The sequence below is a fragment of the Equus przewalskii genome, chromosome 5 (genome assembly GCF_037783145.1).
Source record: "Equus przewalskii isolate Varuska chromosome 5, EquPr2, whole genome shotgun sequence".
Taxonomy (NCBI): domain Eukaryota; kingdom Metazoa; phylum Chordata; class Mammalia; order Perissodactyla; family Equidae; genus Equus; species Equus przewalskii.
The window spans coordinates 42,992,764-43,015,209 of record NC_091835.1 but is presented as its reverse complement, the minus strand read 5'-3'; the positions used below and the strand labels follow the sequence as shown (position 1 = coordinate 43,015,209).

The window sequence follows — 22,446 nt, the reverse complement described above, 5'->3', positions numbered from 1 at the left end:
AAATCCACCAACCAAAAGAATTCCTTTCAACTACATCTACTTAATACTTTAACACTACTTGCTTTAGGAAATAAAAATGTCCCTAAACCGATTAAGATTATAAAGTAACAGCCACTTCTTCACCTGACAGGTGACTGATGCAAACTTAGAGGTATAGAACCACCCAAGAAACCAACTGTTGTATATACAAACCACAGACGAAGTCTAAGAAGACCATTTACAAGTTTTTAGCTAAGAAGTAATTTGCACAATGGGAGAATTATATCAAATTGTATAAAACTTCTCCCGGGGTGTTACATAACGCTTAAATATAGTGACTATCATTTTAAACTAAAATAATCTGTAGCATACTTATAACTACCTTCTTTAAGAAACTAAAACCAGGAACACACAAAATTTAAAAAAAAAAAAAAAAACACAAAACCCGTAACTTATACACATGTATATGGGGCAGGTTCTTTTTTAAAAAATCAACTGAGTTTTTGATTGATGGTTAACTTGATTTCCTCATAAAGGCCTCAGTATAGTTGAGAGTTCTTTGTAGAATTCTTTTTCAGAAAAACTTCCCAAGTGTTACATTTCACATATTATAGCAAACAAAATGCCAAGAAAATGACTTAATTTAAAACGTCAGAGTAACAAAAATTATCTAACTGAAACAGCAACGGACAAGTGATCAGAGACTGAAAGAATGTACAACTCAAATGCAAGTATGATCAGAGGCACACGAACTGATTAAAATTAAAACTTCATAGACTTAGGAGCAAGAATTTTAAAAAATAAGTAAATACCCAAGGAGACAGAGATTTCTTTTTAAACAACATCATATCGGTTCTTCCAACACCTCTTCCCTCTCATATTTCCAAAACTCAAATTGTTTCTATTTTGTAAACATTCCACACAACCATGATAAAAGAACTGGCAAAAACAGGGTTAAAAAAGCATTTGCAAATATGCAGTTCAAATAAATGCACTTCCCGTGAGAACACCACTAGGCGCTGATCTTTATCTCCCTAACACAAACCGGAATCCAGCAATACCCTAAAAGTGAAATTATAATCAAGAACCAAAAGTGACAAGCATTTTTACAGAAAATTAAGTCACAGCTTCTCAGAGAATCGGAGAAATAGAAGAAAAGAGTTTCAGGGTCGGTCCAGGAGTACAACATGAGAAAAACGTTTTCCTTGAAAAATGTGGGAGTTTGCGGGTAACAAAACGAAACCCATCAAGAATGAGCAAAATTAAACCTAGAACCCAAATGGCGTCCAACAAGAACATTAGATCTCGAAAATGAATATTGCGCTTGCGCAGCCACCGCCCGCCAGCTGCACAACTGCAGCTAGAGCCCGACCCCGCAAGATCACGTGCTCCCATGCAGCGCCCGCCCGCAGCTCCGCAACCGCGCAGGCGCAAGTACAACTCCCGCAGCCGCCATAATGCGGTCTTGACTCTTCCTAAATACAATAGTAATTTAAGAAAATGTGATCATTGCAGCCCCTGGGATTCACATATACCTTTCGGGGAGGGAGAGGAGGGGAGGAACCAAGTTCCTTCCTACAGAGCTGTGCCGCGCAGCCGTCCCCAACGCTGCCGCCTCAGTCTCGCGCGCTTCAGTCTCGGCGCCGCCGCTGCCGCCGCCGCCGCCTCCGCAGATTCAAAAACAAACCCGCTTCTGCCTTGCACGCGCCGGGGCCGTTATGCAAATTAATGTAGGCGGGGCTCAGTGGTCGTAGCATTGACCACGCCCACTGTGGTGTCAGCCAATAGGCTCACGGACTGGCCGCTCCCCATGCAAATCTCCCGGTTTTTTATTTGAATGAGGTGAGTTGGCCCCGCCTCCTGCCGTGGAAAAGAGAAGTAAGTCTGAGGTGGTGGCGCTGCGCCTTTCAGTTGCAGTGTGAGGTGTGTTTATAAGTGGAGCTTCGCTCGACCAGTGAGTAGCACTTTGTGAGCGCCCTCTATGAGTCTTAGGAAAGAAGGAAGGAAGGAAATAGGTAGGTGAGAGTTAAAGAGCAGAGGGGAAGAGGTTTGCAAAAAGGCTGGAGTATGTTGATTTGTTTATAACTTATAAAAAATATACAAAGTATACTTTAAACTGTATAAGTAAGGAGGACATAGCGAAAACACATCTTTTCTTTCAGTTCTGAGCCAGAGCAAGCACGGAGCAAGCAATCATACCCCTCCACCAGAAGTTGTATCCCTGTGATTCAGTTTTATATTGGGAGCCAACCCTGGCCACGGGATGTGGTGGAGAAGGTGCTACATTATTTGTTGGGAGATCTGGGCTCACGTCCAAGTGCTCATGCTTACTTGCCTGTTCCTTGGAATAAGTTTGTTACTCAGTTTTCTCATCTCTAAAATGGTGTTAATGCCTGTAGTTCAGATTGGTTTAGAGAGCTAAATGATAGGATAAATGTAAATGTGTTTTGCAAAGTAAGAAGAGCCTGACAGATCGTAAGGCTTGGTTATTGTTTTTTAACGTAATTTCTCTCTTAAATTAATCTATTCATTCAGTATTATTTAGCAATCACTGTGTTCCGGACCTATATTAGGTCTGTCCTCAAGAAATGTCTTGTCCTCAAGAAATCTGTACTATAGTGAAGGAGACAGAAAAGTAAACAGGAAATTTTTGTAAGTAATAAGAAATTAGTACAGGGTGGTTGATATTTATTTTTATAGTTTGCACCTTTCAACTTAGTTGAAATGCTGGGTGGCTTTTAGGAGGATCGCCTAATTCGGACTTGGAAAATCAGTAATGCCTCCCTAAAAGAGGTCATCTCTAACATGATAACTGATTTAATAGATTTGTTGCCTAAAGGCTGGACTTTATTGTGAGAGCAATGAGAAATCACTTAAAAGGTTCTAAGTCAGGAAATAACACAATTAGATTTGCATTGCTTAATTGCTGAGCTTTATAAAGTACTTAGCACAGAACATAGTACACAGGTGCTCCATAAATTACAAATGGAGGCTCAATTATAATAAACTATGTATTAAAATTTTTTAGTATATAGGTGCTCAATTATAAAATAGATGCTCAGTAAATTATAAATATTGATATCAATCTTAAAAGTTTTACTCTATAATAATAAGAGAAATGAGATTGGAATAATAGAGTCCATTAGGTTTCTCTTTGCATTTCTTCTATAAGCAAATAAAAAGTAATAAAAAGGTATCATTTTTATAATAGCTCAATCTCAATTGTCTAGGCTTATGGCAAAGGGAAAAATAATTCAGCATTAACTCACCAACTGATCAATTTTCTTAGATATGCTCATATTCTAGACTTTCCTCCCTAAGACTCCAACTAGACAGTTTTATTGTATTTGAATTTCCCCAAATATCCTCAACCACTCATCTACAGCCGCCTTAGCCATTCTAGCTGCTGGTTGATCTAACCAGTCATTTCATATTGCATTCAACAAGTACAGTATTTATGATGTACTCACACACTATTCTAGGCACTGGAGATGACCACAGGAAATGACACATCCCCTAATGAGTCACATATACAGATAAAATTAGGAGATCATTTCTGTCACGGAGGCATACAATAAGTATAAAAGAAATATAAAACAACAGGACCTAAATCTTTCTCATAGAACATGGGAAAAATTTCAAGAGGAGATGATACTTGACCTGACTTATAATGTGGAACTTATTGGCTGTCAGAATAGGTACAAAAGAAAGAGAATTCATGTTAGTTAAAACAAAAATGCAAAGACACTGAAAAATGAAAAAGATGTGACTTCAACTTCTAGATGGTTGATAATCAAAATATGCATCAGGCTGGCCAGGTGGCCGAGTGGTTAAGTTCGCGTGCTCCGCTGCAGGCGGCCCAGTGTTTCGTTGGTTCAAATCCTGGGTGCGGACATGGCACTGCTCATCAAACCACACTGAGGCAATGTCCCACATGCCACAACTAGAAGGACCCACAACGAAGAGTATACGACTATGTACTGGGGGGCTTTGGGGAGAAAAAGGAAAAAATTTTTTAAAAATCTTAAAAAAAAAAAATGTTTATCAATCTCTGTGGCACCAAGCACTGACCAATTAAGTGGGAGCAGGCTGAAGACTCCTTACTTTGTTAGATGTTAATCCTTTAGTTGTAGGACTGCAGAGGTCCAGGGGTTCTTGAGCTGGGGACTGAGGCCAACTGGGTGGTAGGAGAAGTATTCAGGAGTATGGCAGCTACTTACCAGTCAGTACTGAAGGATTTCCATATTTTATCCACCATTATGGCATTATTTTACATACAGACTGAATATTCTTCTAGAAAAAAATACTGGAGTAAAGCAAGATCACAGAACTTCTCACAGAAGAAAAGATCCAAAGAACAAAAAGCAAAAAAACCTAAAATAATAAACATGAATAAATGAATTTCAGTTGTAGCAATTGAGCAGCAACTGAACAAGGAAAAATAGGATTTTTGAAAATAGCATAAACTTGCGAAAGGAACAACTGAAGACGAAAACTGACGTTTCTAAATACTGTAAGAGACAGACTAATGCAGTGCTTATAAAAATGGGCTCTGGTGGTTTACTACCTGATTTGGAATCTTATCTCTACTTCTTACTTGCTACATGCTCTTAACTTCTCTATGCAAATTTTCCTGAAATATAAAGTGAGGATAACAAAAATAGCCCTATCTGGTAAGGTTTTCATAAAGATTAAATTCTGGTAAAACACTTTGAGCAATACTGGGTATATACAGGCATACCTCATTTTATTGCACTTTTCAGATACTGCATTTTTTAAAAGACCCTCCGCCAGCAAAAAGATTATGACTTGTAGAAAGCTCAGATTATGGTTGGCATTTTTTAGCAATAAAGTATTTTTAAATTAAGGTTTGTACATTCTTTTTACACATAATGTTATTGCACACTTAGACTATGGTATAGTGTAAACTAACTCCTATATGCACTGGAAAACCAAAAATTTTATGTAACTCACTTTATTGCAATATTCACTTTATTGCAATGATCTAGAACTGAACCTGTAATATCTCTGAGGTATGCCTGTAGTAATATCTCAATAAGTGTTAGCTAATAGTAATCATGGTAGTAATAGTAGTGGTAGTACTTGTCAGAGTAGTAATAGTATAGATACAGCTGAGCTTGAGCAGTTTCTATATGCACATTCTACACTATCAGTAAAAAAGAATATGAATTAACCACGACCTGATGATTTTTATTATTGTCCACCAATTTGCAGAGAAGTTTACCGTGGTGTTAATTAGACAAACCTGGCAAAACTCAAGAAACAACTCTCAAAAATGGGAAGTGTGGTAAACAGAACTCTAAGATAATCTCCACCCCTTTGTGTTCACACCCTGTATAATCCTCTCCAGTAGAGTGTGGGCAGAACCTATTACTTGCTTCTAGCAAATAGAATTTTTATTGTAAAGGTGAATGAATTTTGCAGATGTAATTAAAGTCCAAAATAAATTGATTTTGAGTTAACCAAAAGACAGATTATTTTAGATGGGATTTATTTGATCTGAAAGAAGCCCTTTAAAAAGGAACTGGGCCTTCCCTAAGGAGAGAGATTCTCCTTGCTGCCTTGATGGAGTAAGCAACCATGTTGAAGAAGCACATGTGGACAGTTACTACAAGTGGCCTATAGAATCTGTGGGTAGCCTCTAGGACCTGAGGTTAGGCTTCAGCAAAAAGCCAGCAAAAAACCAGGACCCTCAATTATATAGCCAAAAGGAAACAAATTCTACCAGTAAACTAACTGAGCTCAGAAGCAGATTGTTTACCAATCAAGCTTTCAGATGAAAATGAGTTCAAGTAACAGCTTGATTATAGCCTTTTGAGACTCTGAGCAGAGGATCCATCTAAGTCAGACCCAAACTCCTGACCCACAGAACCTGAGATAATAAACATGTGGGTTTAAGTTACTAAATCTGTGGTAATTTGTTACTTAGCAATAGAAAACTAATGCAAGAAGTTATCAGAGAAGGGAAAAGTTATCTAAGCAATCTTCCAAGGTAGATAGGTGACGTCACCTAAGTGGGTGAAATGGGTCCTATTAGAAGATATTTAATTGGCACTCAGTAAAATGATAGAACCAGTACTGTAGTTATACCTGGGTAACGAAGGCCTCAGTCCTCATCCCCATATTTTAGAGGGCCCCTACATATCATAACATACACACACATTTAAAGAATACACTGGTGCCTTTGTCACTCATAATCTGACACTCAGCACTACCATAATAGGAACTGTAACCTTAAACATCTGCTCTCCTAATATTATTCAAGGCCTCAGGAGAATGCTTCTCCATATTTCTTGCATTGTGTCCTCAAAAAGGAAAAAAGGCATCTATCAGATGCTGTGAAGGTCAGTGGGTTGAGCATACACACAGCTTAGAGTATGTAAAAAAGTTGAGCAGCAAATTAGATCCTTCTTCTCTATTAGTACTGATTCAATAGATTTTTGCATAACACACTCATTTGACAGTAATGTCAATCCTCCATTTTTCTTGAGTTTTTGCATTTTCTAGTTTGTGGTTGTGTAGGTACTCAGAACTTATTGCAGCATTCCCAACATTTGTATGTAGCTTCTGGGAAAATGTTTGAAATATTAAATAATCCACATTACTCCTATTTGTATGCCATACATGTAGATGTCAAATAACATAAATGAAACATGATATTCAATTTTTAAGCTAGCAACTAAACAGCATTGAGTTCTAGAATTGTAACTGATTTCATTTTAATAAAAATATTTCATTTCTGAAAAAATAGGTCAAAGAAGAAATCAAAAGCAAAATTTAAAAATACCTGAGACAGGGGCCAGCCCTGTGGCATAGTGATTAAGTGTGGCATGCACCATTTTGGTGGCCTGGGGTTCATGAGTTTGGATCCTGGGCATGGACCTACACCGCCTGTCAGCCATGCTGAAGTGGCTACCCACATACAAAATAGAGGAAGACTGGCACAGATGTTAGCTCAGAGCTACTCTTCTTCAAGCAAAAAATAAAAAGAGGAAGATTGACAGTGGATGTCACCTCAGGGCGAATCTTCCTCATCAAAAAAAAATACCTGAGACAAATGAAATTGGAAATACAACATATCAAAACTTATGGGATACAACAAAAGCAGTTCTAAAAGGGAAGTTCATTGCACTAAATGCCTACATCAAGAAAAAAGAAGAATTTCCACAACCTAACTTTACACTTCAAAGAACTAGAAAGAGATGAACAAATGAAGCCCAAAGTTAGCAGAAGGAAGGAAATAACAAAGATCAGAGCAAAAGTAAATGAGGTAGAGATTAAAAAGAAAATAGAAAACATCAATGAAACTAAGAGCTGTTTTTTTTAGAAAGATGAGCAAAATTGACAAACCATTAGCTAGACTCACCAAAAAAAAAAGAGAAAAGACTCAAATAAATAGAATCAGAAATGAAAGAGGAGACATTACAACCAGTGTCACAGAAATACAAAGAATCATAAGACACTTATATGAACAACTATAAACCAAGAAGTTAGATCACCTAGAAGAAATGGATAAATTTCCAGAAACATACAACCTACCAAGACTAAAGCCTGAAGAAATAGAAAATCTGAACACACACTGATTATGAGTAAGGAGATTGAATTAGTCATCAAAAACCTCCCAACAACAAAAGTCCAGGACGAGATAGCTTTGCTGGTGAATTCTACCAAACATTTAAAGATGAGTTAATACCAATCATTCTCAAAATTTTCCAAAAGACAGAAGAGGAGGGACCACTTCCAAACTCATGTTAGGAGGCCAGCATTACACTGATACCAAAATCAGACAAGGATGCCACAAGAAAAGAAAATTACAGGCCAATATCCCTGATAAACGTAGATGCAAAAATCCTCAACAAAATATTAGCAAACCAAATTCAACAATACAATAAAAGGATCATATACCGTAATCAAGTGGATTTATTCAAGGAATGCAAGGATGGTTCAACATCAGCAAAGCAATCAATGTGCTACACCACATTAAGAAAATGAAGGATAAAAATCATGTGATCATCTCAATAGATGCAGAAAAGTATTTGACAGAAGTCAATGTTGTTTTATGATAAAAATGCTCAACAAAGTGTGTATAGACGGAACATATCTCAGTATAATAAAGCCTCTATATGACAAGACAGCAATCAACATCATCCTCAATGGTGAAAAGCTGAAAGCTTCTTCTCTAAGATCAGAAACAAGACAAAGATGGCCACTCTCACCAGTTTTATTCAACATCGTATTGGAAGGCCTAGCCAGAGCAATTAGGCAAGAAAAAGAAATAAAATTTATCCAAATCAGGAAATAAGTAGAACTGTCACTATTTGCAGATGACATGATATTATATACAGAAAAGCATACAGACTCTACCAAAAAACTGTTAGAACTAATAAATTCAGTAAAGTTGCTGGATACAAAATCAATACACAAAAATCTGTTGCATTTGTATACACTGATAGCAAAGTATCACAAAGAGATATTATGAACAGAATCTCATTTAAAATTGCATCAAAAAGAATAAAAATACCAGAGAATAAATTGAACCAAGGAGGTGAAAGATCTGTACACTGAAAACTGTAAGACATTGATGAAAAAATTGAAGAAGACATAAATAAATGGAGAGATATTCTATGTTTATGGATTAGAAGATTAGAAGAATTAATATTGTTAAACTGTCCATAGTCCCCAAAGCAATCTACAAATTCAGTGCAATCCCTATCAAAATTCCAGTGACGTTTTTCACAGAAATAGAACAAATAATCCTAAAATTTGTGTGGAACCAAAAAAACTCTAATAGCCAATCTTAAGAAAGAAGAACAAAGCTGGAGGCATCACGTGCCCTGATTTCAAACTATATTACAAAGCTATCATAATCAAAACAGTATGGTATTGGCATAGAAACAGACACATAGAACAATGGAACAGAATAGACAGTCCAGAAATAAACCCATGCATATATGGTCAGTTAATTTATGACAAAGGAGCCAAGAATATACAATGGGGAAAGGAGAGTCTCATCAATAAATAGTGTTGGGAAATCTGGACAGCCACATGCAAAGGAGTGAAACTGGACCACTATCTTACACCATACAGAAAAATTAACTCAAATGGATTAGACTTGAACATAAGACCTGAAACCATGAAACTTTTAGAAGAAAACATAGGCAGTAAGCTCTTTGACATCAATCTTGGTGATGATTTTTTGGATTTGATACCAAAAGCAAAAGCAACAATAAACAAATGGGACTACATCAAAATAAAAAGCCTCTGCACAACAAGGGAAATCATCAACCAAATCAAAAGGCAATCTACAGAATGGGAGATAATATTTGCAAATCATATATTTGATAAGAGGTTAATATCCAAAATATATAAAGAACTCATATAATTAAATAGCAAAAAAACCCTCCAAACAATCCAATTTAAAAATGAGCAGAGGATCTGAATAGACATTTTTGCAAAGAAGACATACAGATGACCAAAAGGTGCTCAACATCACGAATCACCAGGGAAATAAAAATCAAAACCACAATAACACAACCAGAGGCACTCACAACTAGAATAAACAACCATATACTGGGGGGCTTTGGGGATAAGAAAAAAAAAATTTTTTAACCATAGTAAGATATGACCTCATACCTTTTGGAATGGCTATTATCAAAAAGATAAGAAATAACGAGTGTTGGCAAGGATGTGGAGGAAAGGGAACCCTTTTGCACGGTTGGTAGGAAGGTAAATTGATGCAGCCACTGTGGAAAACAGTATAAGCTTCCTCAAAAAGTGCTATAGAACTACCATATGATCCAGCAATTCCACTTCTGGGTATTTATCGAAGGAAATGAAAACACTAACTTAAAAAGATATGTGCACCTTATGTTCATTGGGGCATTATTTACAATAGCCTACACACAGAAACAACATAAGTGTTCATCAGTGGGTGAATTGATAAAGAAACTGTGGTGTATATATATATATATATATATATATATATATATAGAACAGAATATTACTCAGCCGTAAAAAAGAATGAAATCTTGCCACAAGTAATGGGGATGTAGTGTACACCGTGGTGACTATAGTTAATGTATATTTGAAAGATGCTAATAGAGTAAATCTTAAAAGTTCTCACCACAATAAAAGAAAATTTGCAACTATGTGGTGATGGATGTTAACTAGACTTATTGTGGCAACTACTTTGCAATATATACAAATATCAAATCATTATGTTGTATACCTGAAACTAATACAATGTTATATGTCAATTATATCTCAATTTAAAAAATTAAAAACTTTTGTGCATCAAAGGACAATATCAGGAGAGTGAAAAGTCAGCCCACCTAATGGGACAACCTTTGAAAATATGAATTAATATCCAGAATATATAAAAAATTCCTATATCACAACAACAACAACAAAACCCAATTCAAAAATGGGCAAAGGATTTGAATAGATAGCTACATCTCCAAAAAAGATATACAAATAGCCAATAAGCACATGAAAACATACTCAACACCATTAGTGATTAGGAAAATGCAAATCAAAATCACAATAACATATCACATCATACCAATTAGGAGGGCTATCACCAACAAAAAAAGGAAAATGACAAGGGTTGGCAAGAAACTGAAGAAATTGAAACTCTCATGCATTGCTGGTAGGTATGTAAAATGGTACAGCCTCTATGGAAAACAGTTTGGCATTTCCTCAAAAAGTTAAACATGGAATTACCATAGGATTCAACAATTCCATTCCTAGGTTATATACAAAAAAAACTGATAGCAAGGACTCAAAGAGAAACTTATATACCACTGTTCATAGTAGCATTAGTTGCAATAACCAAAAGGTGGAAAAAACCCAAGTGTCCATCAACAGGTGAATGGATAAGCAAAACATGGTATATATATATATGTATATATATACATATATATATATATATATATATATATATATATATACACTGGAATATTATTCACCCATAAAAAAGAGTGAAACTCTGATACATGCTACAACATGGGTAAACCTTGAAAACATTCTGCTAAATAAAATAAGCCAGACACAAAAGGACAAATATTGTATGATTCCACTTATATGAAGTACCTAAAGTAGGGAAACTCATGGAGAGAGAAAGTAGAATAAAGGTTACTAGGGACTCGGGGAAATAAGGAATCGAACGTTATTGTTTAATGAGTACAGAGTTTATTTGGGGATGATGAAAATGTTCTGAAAATGGATCGTGGTGATGGTTACACAAAATTGTGGATGTACTTAATGCCACTGAATTGTACACTTAAAAATGGTTAAAATGGTAAATTTTAGGTTATGTATATTTTCCCATGATTAAAAAAAGAACAGAGAACAAGAATAAGATCTTGAATATTATAAATATCATCATCAAAATTTTAAAAATTAAGAGTTTCTGGAATGTGGGGGCCACCCGATGGCCAAGTGGTTAAGTTCGCACCCTCTGCTTGGGCAGCCCATGGTTTCACCGGTTGAAATCCTGGGTGCAGACCTGGCACCACTCATCAAGCCATGCTGAGGCGGCGTCCGACATGCCACAACTAGAAGGACCCACAACTAAAAATACACAACTATGTACAGGGAGGCTTCAGGGAGAAAAAGGAAAAATAAAATCTTTAAAAAAATAAGAGTTTTTGGAATGTTAAGCAGTCAAATTGAAGAAAGATAAAGAATGGAAAATAGGAGAAAAAGAATTCTTAAAAAGAGGATCAGTTCAGGAGGTCCTGCCTCCAACTGATAATTCAGAAAAGAAAAGATCCAAGAGAGGGGAGGAAATTTTCAAGATATATGATTGAGGAGATGGGAATATAATCCTTAATAAAAAGGACAGCAAACAAATGAAAAACAGGCCAATTACTATCCATAAGAAAAATTAATTTAGAGAAAAACGGAGATATAATCATAAGGTACTGTTTGGTTCAACAGCGAATAATATTTACCTGGTCTTAATAGTGTAAATACTTGATGTTGACTTCATAGTGCTTTAGCTATATTCAGAGAATAAAGATTCGGGTGCTTTGGAGGAATGGAGTATAAGTGAGACGAATCATAATCTACCATACCAGTAAGTTAATAAGTAAATGGGTAAACACAGTGATAGCGACATGTGAATGTCACTTAGAAATATTTAGCCAAATGACAGAAAAATAGAGCTTCCAAGTTGCAAGTAGCTGTTTTTGGAAAGAGAGATGGAGTAGGGAGGGGAGGGATAGTGGAGTGCTGTTTTTATTCTAAGACTTTCAGCACTATTAGGTTTTTAAAACTATATCCATGTATTAGTTTGGCAAAAATAAAATGAATAATTTTAAGAAATAATTTCAGCAAATAAAAGAATAAAAATCATAATAGGATAAGAGAAATCAAATTATTAAATGTTCAGCTATTGACAAATATAGAGCTTCTACCATCACTAGTAAAATGAGAGCACCGCACTAAATTACATAGGCAGCAAATACCCTCTTCGTTGGAGGAATTTCTTAGAGCTTTTTTAGTTCTTTCCCTTTCCACATGTTAAGCAAGGTTTTTGCTTAACTGCTGTGTATTGAGCTGAAGAACACAGAATAATTGGATAAGGTATAAAATTCCTGGAATAAAAATACAGAGTCCAAATGTTCACGACACCAAAATGGCCTCAGTAAAAGAGCGATGTCAAAATGGCATCAAAGCATCTTGTACTAATTTTCATATCCCAGCTCTTATCCAATCTATATCAATCAAATCACTTTTGATAATATTAATTCCAAGAATCAATCTCCCTAATTCCCTTTTGTAGAATTATAATATTTTCGGTCATAGTACAAATTAAAAATTGATGCTGCTGCTTTTGTATGGAACATTGTGGTAAATAAAAGACGCTGCTCATGGTCCGGGGAGAACAAAAATAATGGGGATTCCAGCTGCCCCAGACCCAAGTTGGCTGCACTGATAGCTGAGAGGGTCCGTGTAGCTGCACACCTGTAACCTATACATGGCACATCACTGGGCCTTGGCTCATCATTGTACCTTGGTACATCAGTTAGGAAGCTCCCATCTACAAGACCCAAATTAATATTTTTTATAAGAAAAGGAAAACCTGTATTTAAAGTTTATAGGGGAAGAAATGAACAAACCAAAGAAAAAGAACAAGGTTTTTCAGGATGTTAAAGAGGATAATATATATACACATATTCAGCAAGGAAGTAGTTATGGAAGGGGAAGGAACAAAGAAAACTAATATACTATATGCTGGCCCTACATTGAGTGCTTTTAAAAATTATAATTAATAATACATAGTAGATATTATCCCTAATCTAAAATAAAAACATTCAGTTTCTGAGGTAAAATATCCTAAGCATAAGAGTGGTAACCTGATTCTGTCTTTATGACTGTAAGGTTGAATTACAGTTATTAAGCACAGAGCCAGTCCATAATCCCTTCTAATGAAAGTTTTCGTAGTTCACAATAGTTGTTTTTGTTTGTCCACAGTCATTCCTCCTCCTTCTGGTAAGAGAAGTTAATCATTTGGGGTTCAGTGAAGGGAGAATAATCACTAATAAGTGTTAGGATAGGATAACAATTGGTTATATGCTTGTAAACAGTATTTATAACAATTGATCACTTGGTATTTCTAACTGCCTTGTTCTACTACTCAGTATGTGTTGCCATTGCCCTCAACTGGTTGTGTTTCCTTACCTGATGGAATGGTCCAAATCTTTATTTCTGAAGGGTCTGAGCCATTAATGGTCCTGACTTTATTGGTTTGTTGTAGTGTCCCATTAATTTTTATCATAGAATATGGGAGCACAAAGAGGCACCTCCAGAGTATCTCCTGTGTTCCAGAGATACCTCTCTTTATGTCCATTATGTAGCAATAACTTTATTTTCCCTTAATAGAGTCAATTACCCCAAAGAGTCCAGTAATTTCCTTTTACCTTTAGGTCTGTTGGTATGAGTTGCCTAAAAAGCCAGGTAATTTCCAGTTTAATGGAATCAATGTGTCCAGTGGTGGAACATTCTTCCCTTGGGAGCCAAAACCTCCAGACCCGCAAAGCCCAAAGTTGTGGGATAGGAAACAAGAGAATTCACTTTTGGAACATTAACCATAATTGCAAAAGGAAGCACTCTTATTTCCAGCCCTTGATTTTAAGACTCATGCATCCTAGTTTTGTCACTGAATCAGAGCATATGCCACAAATTGGAGGACATTATCTCAGCCTTTGAGCTTGTTCAGAAATCTTGACACTCCACAACTGAAAGAGATAAAGGTTTGTTTTTGGGCAATCAAGAAGCCCTCTGGTTCCCTATCTGGATCTAAAGCTAGGAATTTAAAGCTCTGAACTCATTATTTTCTTTCTTCAAGTTCTACAGTGCACCTAGAATGAACCCATTAATGCTATTATTTTTCTCCTGTCATAAACTACCGCAATAGCTCTTTCTATAGGCACTTGATTGCCGGTGACCATGTGTTATAAATTTAAGTAATACTTTGCCACTTCATGCAATGGGCTACCATTTACTACCGACAACAGTGTCATTAATCCTAAATGTAGGCAGGTCAGAGAATCAATTCTAAAGTCCCATCATCATGTTTCTGTTCCCCTGGACCAATTTCCAGTACCAATAACAGTATCAGCTAGGGTTTAGTAAGAGAACTGGAGACCATAATGAGTCATATGGAATAACAGATTTGTTATAGTATTTAAACCTTCTACACCTGTAGTAGAAGCTGAGGAAGTAATCCAAGCAGGCTAGTTGGAGGAATAGAGAAGGAGTCACCAACTATTTAATCTGAAAAGTCAAACATATATAGCTGTCTAATTGGGACTGCAAAGCGAAAGCTATTGTCTCTGTTTGTTATTGCCTCTATGGGTCCAAACCAAGTGTCTGTTGCTCATAAACAGGTTTGGGAGACAGGAAGACAAGCTGAGGTGAAGTGAAGGAGAGTGAAGGCAATCCAGAACTTGCCAAGCACCTCTTTGTCTGTCACCACATGTGATTAAGATGACCTTCAGAGAGGAATGGCCAGGACTTCACTTTGGCCTTCTGAAGTACATTTCAAATGATATTAATAAAAAAAAGAGACCTAAATTTAAAAATATTTAGCATGTTTGAATAATAGGCAAGATAAAGAAAAACTTTATGAGTTTTAGCTGAGGATGGGGTTAAAAGGGTGTATATGCCATGGATGGGTATTTGGTGGTTGGGTGAAGGATGGAGATACAACATGCTATATTTGAAGAAACAAAAATCACATTGACATCAGACTTCTCCTCTGTTATATTAAATACCAAATACTTAATAGAGCAATATCATAAGAGTTTTGAGGGGGAAAAGATGGGACATTAGAATTTATGTTTAAATTGTCTTTCATGTTGAAAAGCAACACATTTATTCTTAGATACTCAAAGCTTCGGAAAATATATGAACTATCTACCCTTTTAAAAAAATTACTAACAGCTATGGACCTACTTACCTAAGAGATTAACCAAAATTAATACCTCCAGAACCAGAAAATTTGGGTATTAATTAAAAAGAGTTGTTTAAAAGAACCATTGATAGGCACAGCACACAACTCCCAACAAGAATTCTGAGACTAATAATTCAACAAGCCACACCAGATTAACTACCACACTAATGATCTTTCAAGAATGTAAAAGTATGAATGCCTCCTTCTCAGTGAAATTTGGACAAAATTTAAAAGCAAGCAGTATCATTATGAATATTATTTTCCTTTAGGATCTGGCAAAAAAATGTTTCTTAGGTAGCCTCACCCTTCATCAAAGTACATACTTAATTTCAGAATCTCAAATAATGAAACAATTATAAACTATCTAGTCCCAGGACAACTTCTATTAAAAAATACGTCAAAATAATGATGTAGCTTTATTGAAGTGATGGTGTTTTGATTGTTGTTTCTTTCTATTTGGGATATTTTTCAAATTGTCTTTCATGAACAGATTATAAATTTGTTAATTGCAGGAGTTCTGCTTCCAGATAAGATGTTGGTAGTCTCACAATGACTAGTTTCAGAGTCCTGCTAGAGGAATAGGTATGTTATATACACAGGCGAGAACTCCAAATCTCACCCTCAAGATGTTTGAAACCTGAGATGAACTCAAACAGGATACACCTGGAATTCAGACCCCAGCAGAGCAAAATGCCTGACTGTATCAAGGCAGTGTCCCTCGTTCTAGCTTCCTGACAGTGGAAAAGACATGCACTCTCTGGGACAAAATAATATTTTAGTTCCCATAAGTTTTTGGATATACAATGTTCCAGATACAATAAAAAAAAAACAAGACATACAAATATGAAGGAAAATGTGACTTGTAATCAAGAGAAAATATAGTCATTAGAAGCAGACTCACAGAGTGACCCAGATGTTGAAATTGGCAGACAAGGACTTTTAAATTTCTATTATGAATGTATTAAGGAAAACGAAAGAAAAGATATATAAAACAGGTGCAAATATATAGAATTTAAGTAATAAAAATGAATCTCTACAAAAAGCAAATAGAGATTCTAGAACTGGAAGATACAATAACTGAAATTAAGAATTCATTGTACAGTCTTAAGAGCACACTGCACATAAGATAAAGGATCAGAGAACTTGAAGAAGAGCAAATATATATTATCCAAAGTGAAACATGGAGAAAAGAAGAAAAAAGAGATGGAAGAGTGGGAGGAAGAGAAGGAGAAGAGAGCAATGAGAGAATTTTGGAAAATTCCTTGCCATTATCTCTTCAAATATTTTTTCTGCCACATACTCTTTCTCTTCTCCTTCTGGAACACCATTTAGATGTATGTTAGACTTTTTAATTAGACCAACAATTCTCTTATGTTCTTTTCTGTATTTTCCATTCTTTTTTTTTCTTTCTGTACTTCAAAAAGAATTTTCTATTTTCAGTTCACTAGTGATCTCTTCTATGCTAATCTGACCTTCTATTGAGTTTGGCCCAGACTTCTACTGAGTTGGCCAACTGTAATTGCTAAGGTCAATTACAGTTTAGAATTAGAAATTCCATTTGATTCCTTCATATAGATTACACTTTTCTGATTAAATTCTCCATTCTTTCATTGATTTTGCCCATCTCTACTTTGATATTCTTGAGCATATTATTTTTAAGTTGTTGTCTGCTGTTTTCAATGTCTGGATTGGCTATGGATCTATTTCTGTCCTCTATTTTGTCTTCACTTATCTATCTTATGGTCTTGTCTCTTGGCATACCTAGTAATTCTTGATCAGGTGCTAAGTCATGTTTAGAAGTTATAAAATCTCCAGATGATGTTATTTTCTCCAGAGAAGATTTACAATTCTTTGAAGACACAATAGGTGTACATTTTGCAGCAATGAGCTGCCCAAGATGCAAACACAGAGAATGGGATAGGGAGTTCTTGCATGTTTTTGCCAAGTGAGTTCACAAGAAGACAGGACAAAAGACGTTAGAGTACACCTGCTTTCTGACTTACACATATTTTACCGATTTTTTAAAATAAGATGATGAATAGCTGATAAACATGAAAAGACATGCAACATCACTAATCCTTAAAGAAATGTAAATCAAAACCAGAGTCAGATATCACCTCATACCCATTAGGATGACCACTAACAAAAAAGTAGAAAATAGGGACCAGCCTGGTAGCACAGCGGTTAAGTTGACATGTTCTGCTTTGGCAGCCCGAGGTTTGCCAGTTCAGATCCCGAGTGTGGAGTATGCACCACTTGTCAAGCCACACTCTGACAGGCATCCCACATATAAAGTAGAGGAATATGGGCACCAGTGTTTGCTCAGAGCCAGTCTTCCTCAGCAAAAAGAGGAAGATTGGCAGCAGATGTTAGCTCAGGGCTAATCTTCCTTAAAAAAAAAAAAAAGTAGAAAATAACCAAGTCTTGGCAAGGATTTGGAGAAATCAAAACACTTGAGCACTATTGGTGGGAATGTAAATGTAAAATGGTAATGTCCACTAGGGAAAACAGTATGGAGGTTCCTCAAAAAATTAAAAATAGAATTACCATATGATCCAGCAACCCCACTTTGTGGGTATATATCCAAAAGAATTGAAAAGAGTATCTCAAAGAGATATTTGCACACCCATGTTCATTGCAGCATTATTCACAATAGCCAAGAGGTAGAAGCAACCCAAATGTCCATTGATAGACTAATAGATAAAGAAAATGTGGATTTTCTTTCTCACACAATGGAATGCTATTCAGCCTTTAAAAAGAAGGAAATTTTGTTACATGCTACAACATGGATGAACTTTGAGAAAATTATGCTAAGTGAAATATACCAGTCGCAAAAAGACAAACACTATATGATCTCACTTATATGAGGTATCTAAAGTAGTCAAACTCATAGAAATGGAAAGTAGAATGGTAGTTGCCAGGGGCTGGGGAAGAGGAAACTGGGGAGCTGTTCAATGGGTATAGAGTTTCAGTTTTGCAGGATGAAAAGTTCTGGAGATCAGTTGCACAACAATGTGAATATACTTCACACTAGTGTACACTTAATGGCTAAGATGGTCAATTTTATGTTATGTGTTTTTACCATAAGTAAACAAACAAATAAATAAATGAAATAATGAGAAAAATAACACATATATAGAACGAATATATAGAAACTATTGATTTGAAAAAGGGTCGAGATTTCCAACCAAAATTTTTGGTCTCCTACTAAAAGGAACTTGATGGAACCATTCATGTTCCCAGTTGCTGTGTGTCTGAGTTTACTTTTCAAAACTCATATGTATGTGGAGAACCGTGCGTGTGCATTGTGTGTGTGTGCATGTGTGTTTTAAGGGAAATAAAAGCTGGAAAATTCAATTAATATTAAAGGGCAGCTCACAGATAAATAAATAAGCTATCATTTCCATTGGAGTCAATTTTTTCTCCAAATATTCCAATAACAGAGAAAAGGGGAAAATAATAGGCAACGTTTATAGCCTAAATTTTTAGAGCCTTGACTAACATTATTAGTGTTTATTGGTTTGGTAAATGAAAAACTTTATATATTTACTTATTTCCGTAGAGCTTTTAAAAGTGTCTTGATATGATTTTTTTAAAAGATGCATTTTTTCAATGTACTAAATATATCTTTTGCTTTTTCTTATACGAAAAATATTTTTATTTAAATACATTAAATTAATTTTTTATGGCACATAACCAAATAGTTAATTGAATGGGTGTATTAGCAAAACAGCCCTTCAATCGCTATACCTTACATCGATTGTTAGAGAGAAGGAAAGTAAACTGAGGTAAAGAAAACTTGCTAGCTGGCATGGATACAAAGAATACCTCCAGGCTTAGAGTTGAAAATAAAGAGATTATGTATGAGATTTTATCACAGTTCAGCTGTATCAAATATAAAGAAAGTGCTGTGCATATGGCTATTCATTTTATTTCATAAACCATATTTGTATAAAATATATGTGTAAAAAAATGAATGTCTATCATTAGATAGAACTGAAGTGCTAGATTGCTTAAGGATGAAGGCTTTGAGAACAAAAAGGTGAAGAGAGATCTAAAGAGGTTCATAAAAGAGAAATTAGGGTTAAAAATGTTAGGTTTCAAGTTACCGGAACGACATTCTATGTGGCTAACGCAAGGGATGGTTTTAAAAGTGATATCTCTTTAAATGTTGGTATAACTTTTGTTGAATTACTTCCTATTTATATTTCACTTCAATTAGTACTTGCATATGGACATGAGGGAGGCATTTGTTCCGGGCAGACTCTCAGTTTCCATAAGTAGAGGTTGATTCACCCCCAGTTTGTTTGGGCACCAGGTACCAACAGCTGAATGTGTAATACGCAAACTCTGTGGAACACAGAAAGCTGCAAGGGAAGGTAAGAGTGCAAGATGCCCATACTTCACAAGTTCTTCTGTTTAGCTCTATGTGGCCCAGACTCCATCTTGAAAGTGCTTAATATGCAATTCTTCCCAGGGTCTGTGCAAACAAACAAACGCGATAAAATGAGCCAAAGTCTTGGCATCACTACATTCTGTGCAAAGTTAGCAACAGCTTCTCTACTCGGAAATTCTGATAATGTAGCTCTGCGCACGTCTTCATAATTTAAACCCTTATTAAGATCCTTCTTTTAACCTTCTTCCTTCATGCTACCTTCTCATGGTTTTTCCCCCCATATATTTTTTGTAGTATTTATTTGTTAGGGATTTAGTATATGTTTTTAACTATGCTATTATTTTTATTAGCATTTTTTGCTACTGCTCTTGTTAAAATGTTGCATGAGCTTTCAGTGAGTATTTTTAGTGCATAGTTTTGCTAAACGAGAAATTTTTCAAGAATGGATGTCTCTAGTTATAGCAGAAATCCAAGTATAGTATTAGTGAGGCAGTAAGGACTTATCCAGAGCTTCCTGGTCCAGATTTAGTTCTGCTTGTCTTTGAAGAGATCTATGATGCTGGACTCATATGAATACCCTTTTTTACTACATAAAAATAGTCTTGTTAATGTCAATTAGGGCTGCAATATAATATCACTACCATATATAACCAAGAAATGCCCCAATAGGACCAGGACATAGTCACATAGGGCCTGCAATCTATAGATGGTCAGAAATGCCAGTTTCTGCTCAGAGATAAGGGGGCGCCTGAACAAAAGTTAGTTATTCCTTATTATTATGATATAATCACACCTGATAGGAAGAGAAATTTTAACAAAATTACATGTGTTGAACTAGACTGAATCTGGAAAGTAGCAATCCAATGGGTTCTTGATAACATTTCATAAAAAGAGTTACAAAAGACTGTAAAATCTTTGTCAGATTTCTTTGTGACTTGACTATGTTTGTAGTTTTACTCACCCTACCTATTTCTCTTTAGAAAGGGCAGTAAAGCCCTTACCATATTCCAATTACTGTGGATTTTCAGTGTGCCTAGTACTGTGCTAGGTATCTCAAATATATTGTGTCGTGTAATCTTCACAACCCTGATAGGTAAACATAATCTTCATGGTGGACAAAATTAAAGATCAGAGAGACCAAGTGACAATCACAGAGCTATTAGGTGGTAGGGACAAGATTTAAATACTTGACTCAATATACCATAATCCTTTCAGTACAACAGACATCTCCAATTATGGAGTGCATAGGAACTAGTGGAAAGCTGGGTAAAAAAAGAAAGAGAGAACTCAGGTCGGTCCCACCCCAAATCTATGTCTCACCCTGAGTTTAGGTCCCACTAAATCTAAATCTCTCTTCTCCATATTTCAAACTCCATAGTCCAAATTACAGAGGAAGCTAATGTGTTTGTCTTGAATACTTACAATCATTTCTAGAGGTAATCTCATAGGTTGTAAGGTAGCTTCCCTTGAATCATGTCTCTACCCTAATCTAATCAGTGAAAACTGGAATGCAACTCAAAGCAGCTGCTCTGAGCAGGGCTTGAGTTAAAAAAGGACAGTGAGTGTGGCAGCTAGTATGCATTTATGTCCAATATATTTCACTTCTTGGGTGTAATGCATGGAATGTCTCCTTATAATTCCAAAGATGATCTATCATATGAAAAACTATAAATGTATTCGAACTGTCCTTAATACACAGGAATAACTCTCTATCCAAAAGTGATATGAAGGTATGTAGTAGGAGAAAAAAATGTCCCCCCTCCAACAAAAAGATATATTTACTTCCTAATCCCCAGAACCTGTGACTACTACCTTATATGGCCCAAGAGTGACTATTGCCTTGTGTGGCAAAAGATGTGATTAAGTTAAGGACCTTCAGAGGCAGCATTGACCCTGTGTTATCCGGGTGGGTCCTAAACACCATCATATGCATCCTTCTAAGAAAGAGGCAGAGGGAGATTAGAAAGACACACAGAGGAGAAGGCAATGTGAAGACAGAGGTAGGGTTTGCAGTGATGTGGGCACCAGCCAAGGAATGGCAGGCAGCCACCAGCAGCTAGGCAAGGGATCAGTTCTCCCCCGGAGCCTCTGCAGGAAGTGTGGCCCTTCTGACACCTTAATTTTGTACTTGTAGTCTCCAGCACTGTGAGAAAATAAATGTATGTTGTTTTAAGCCAGCAAGTTGTAGCGATTTGCTATGGCAGCCACACTAAACTAATACAAGGGGTAATTTTCAAAGTTGTTTATTCCCTTCAATTCAAAATCTCCAGGTAGTTTATATTAGCCCTCTAATTCCTTTGGGGACCCATACAGGTTTTACCCCTAGCCGCTCTTTAGTCTTTGGACTAAATTCTGAATGTAAACACCACAGTCGTTCCCTATTGATCAGTGGCTTACCAATATTAGTGGCATAATAGGAGGCTCATCACTGGTGCAAATCCTTGGGCCCCACCAGAACCTTAGGGGAGCATCTAAGAAACTAAATTTTTGACAAGTAGCTCAGATCATTTCGATGGCCTTGGACCACACTTTGACAACCAGTTATTTAAAATAGTGGAGGAAACATGAAACATTAGTACAAATAGAGTTA

General features: G+C 36.0%; 1 protein-coding gene and 1 long non-coding RNA gene across 20 annotated transcripts in view; one reads left to right on the top strand and one right to left on the bottom strand.

Moving 5' to 3' along the window:
• Positions 1 to 1,947, bottom strand: part of ATF7IP (activating transcription factor 7 interacting protein) — a 113,758-nt gene extending 111,811 nt beyond the window's left edge. For 5 of the 18 annotated variants that reach the window (XM_070619162.1, XM_070619147.1, XM_070619165.1 and 2 more), the window contains exon 1: positions 1,515 to 1,656. The gene's annotated coding sequence lies outside the window, so the exon portion shown is untranslated. Of the gene's footprint in view, positions 1 to 791; positions 1,280 to 1,514 lie in introns of those variants that run through there. The other 13 variants (XM_070619155.1, XM_070619168.1, XM_070619149.1 and 10 more) reach the window with 10 other exon arrangements.
• LOC103559386 (uncharacterized) overlaps positions 1,824 to 22,446 on the top strand; it is a 95,967-nt gene continuing 75,344 nt past the window's right edge. The window contains exon 1 of one of the 2 annotated variants that reach the window (XR_546967.2): positions 1,824 to 1,857. This is a non-coding gene — a long non-coding RNA (uncharacterized lncRNA). Of the gene's footprint in view, positions 1,934 to 22,446 lie in introns of both variants that reach the window. The other variant, XR_011539993.1, reaches the window with a different exon arrangement.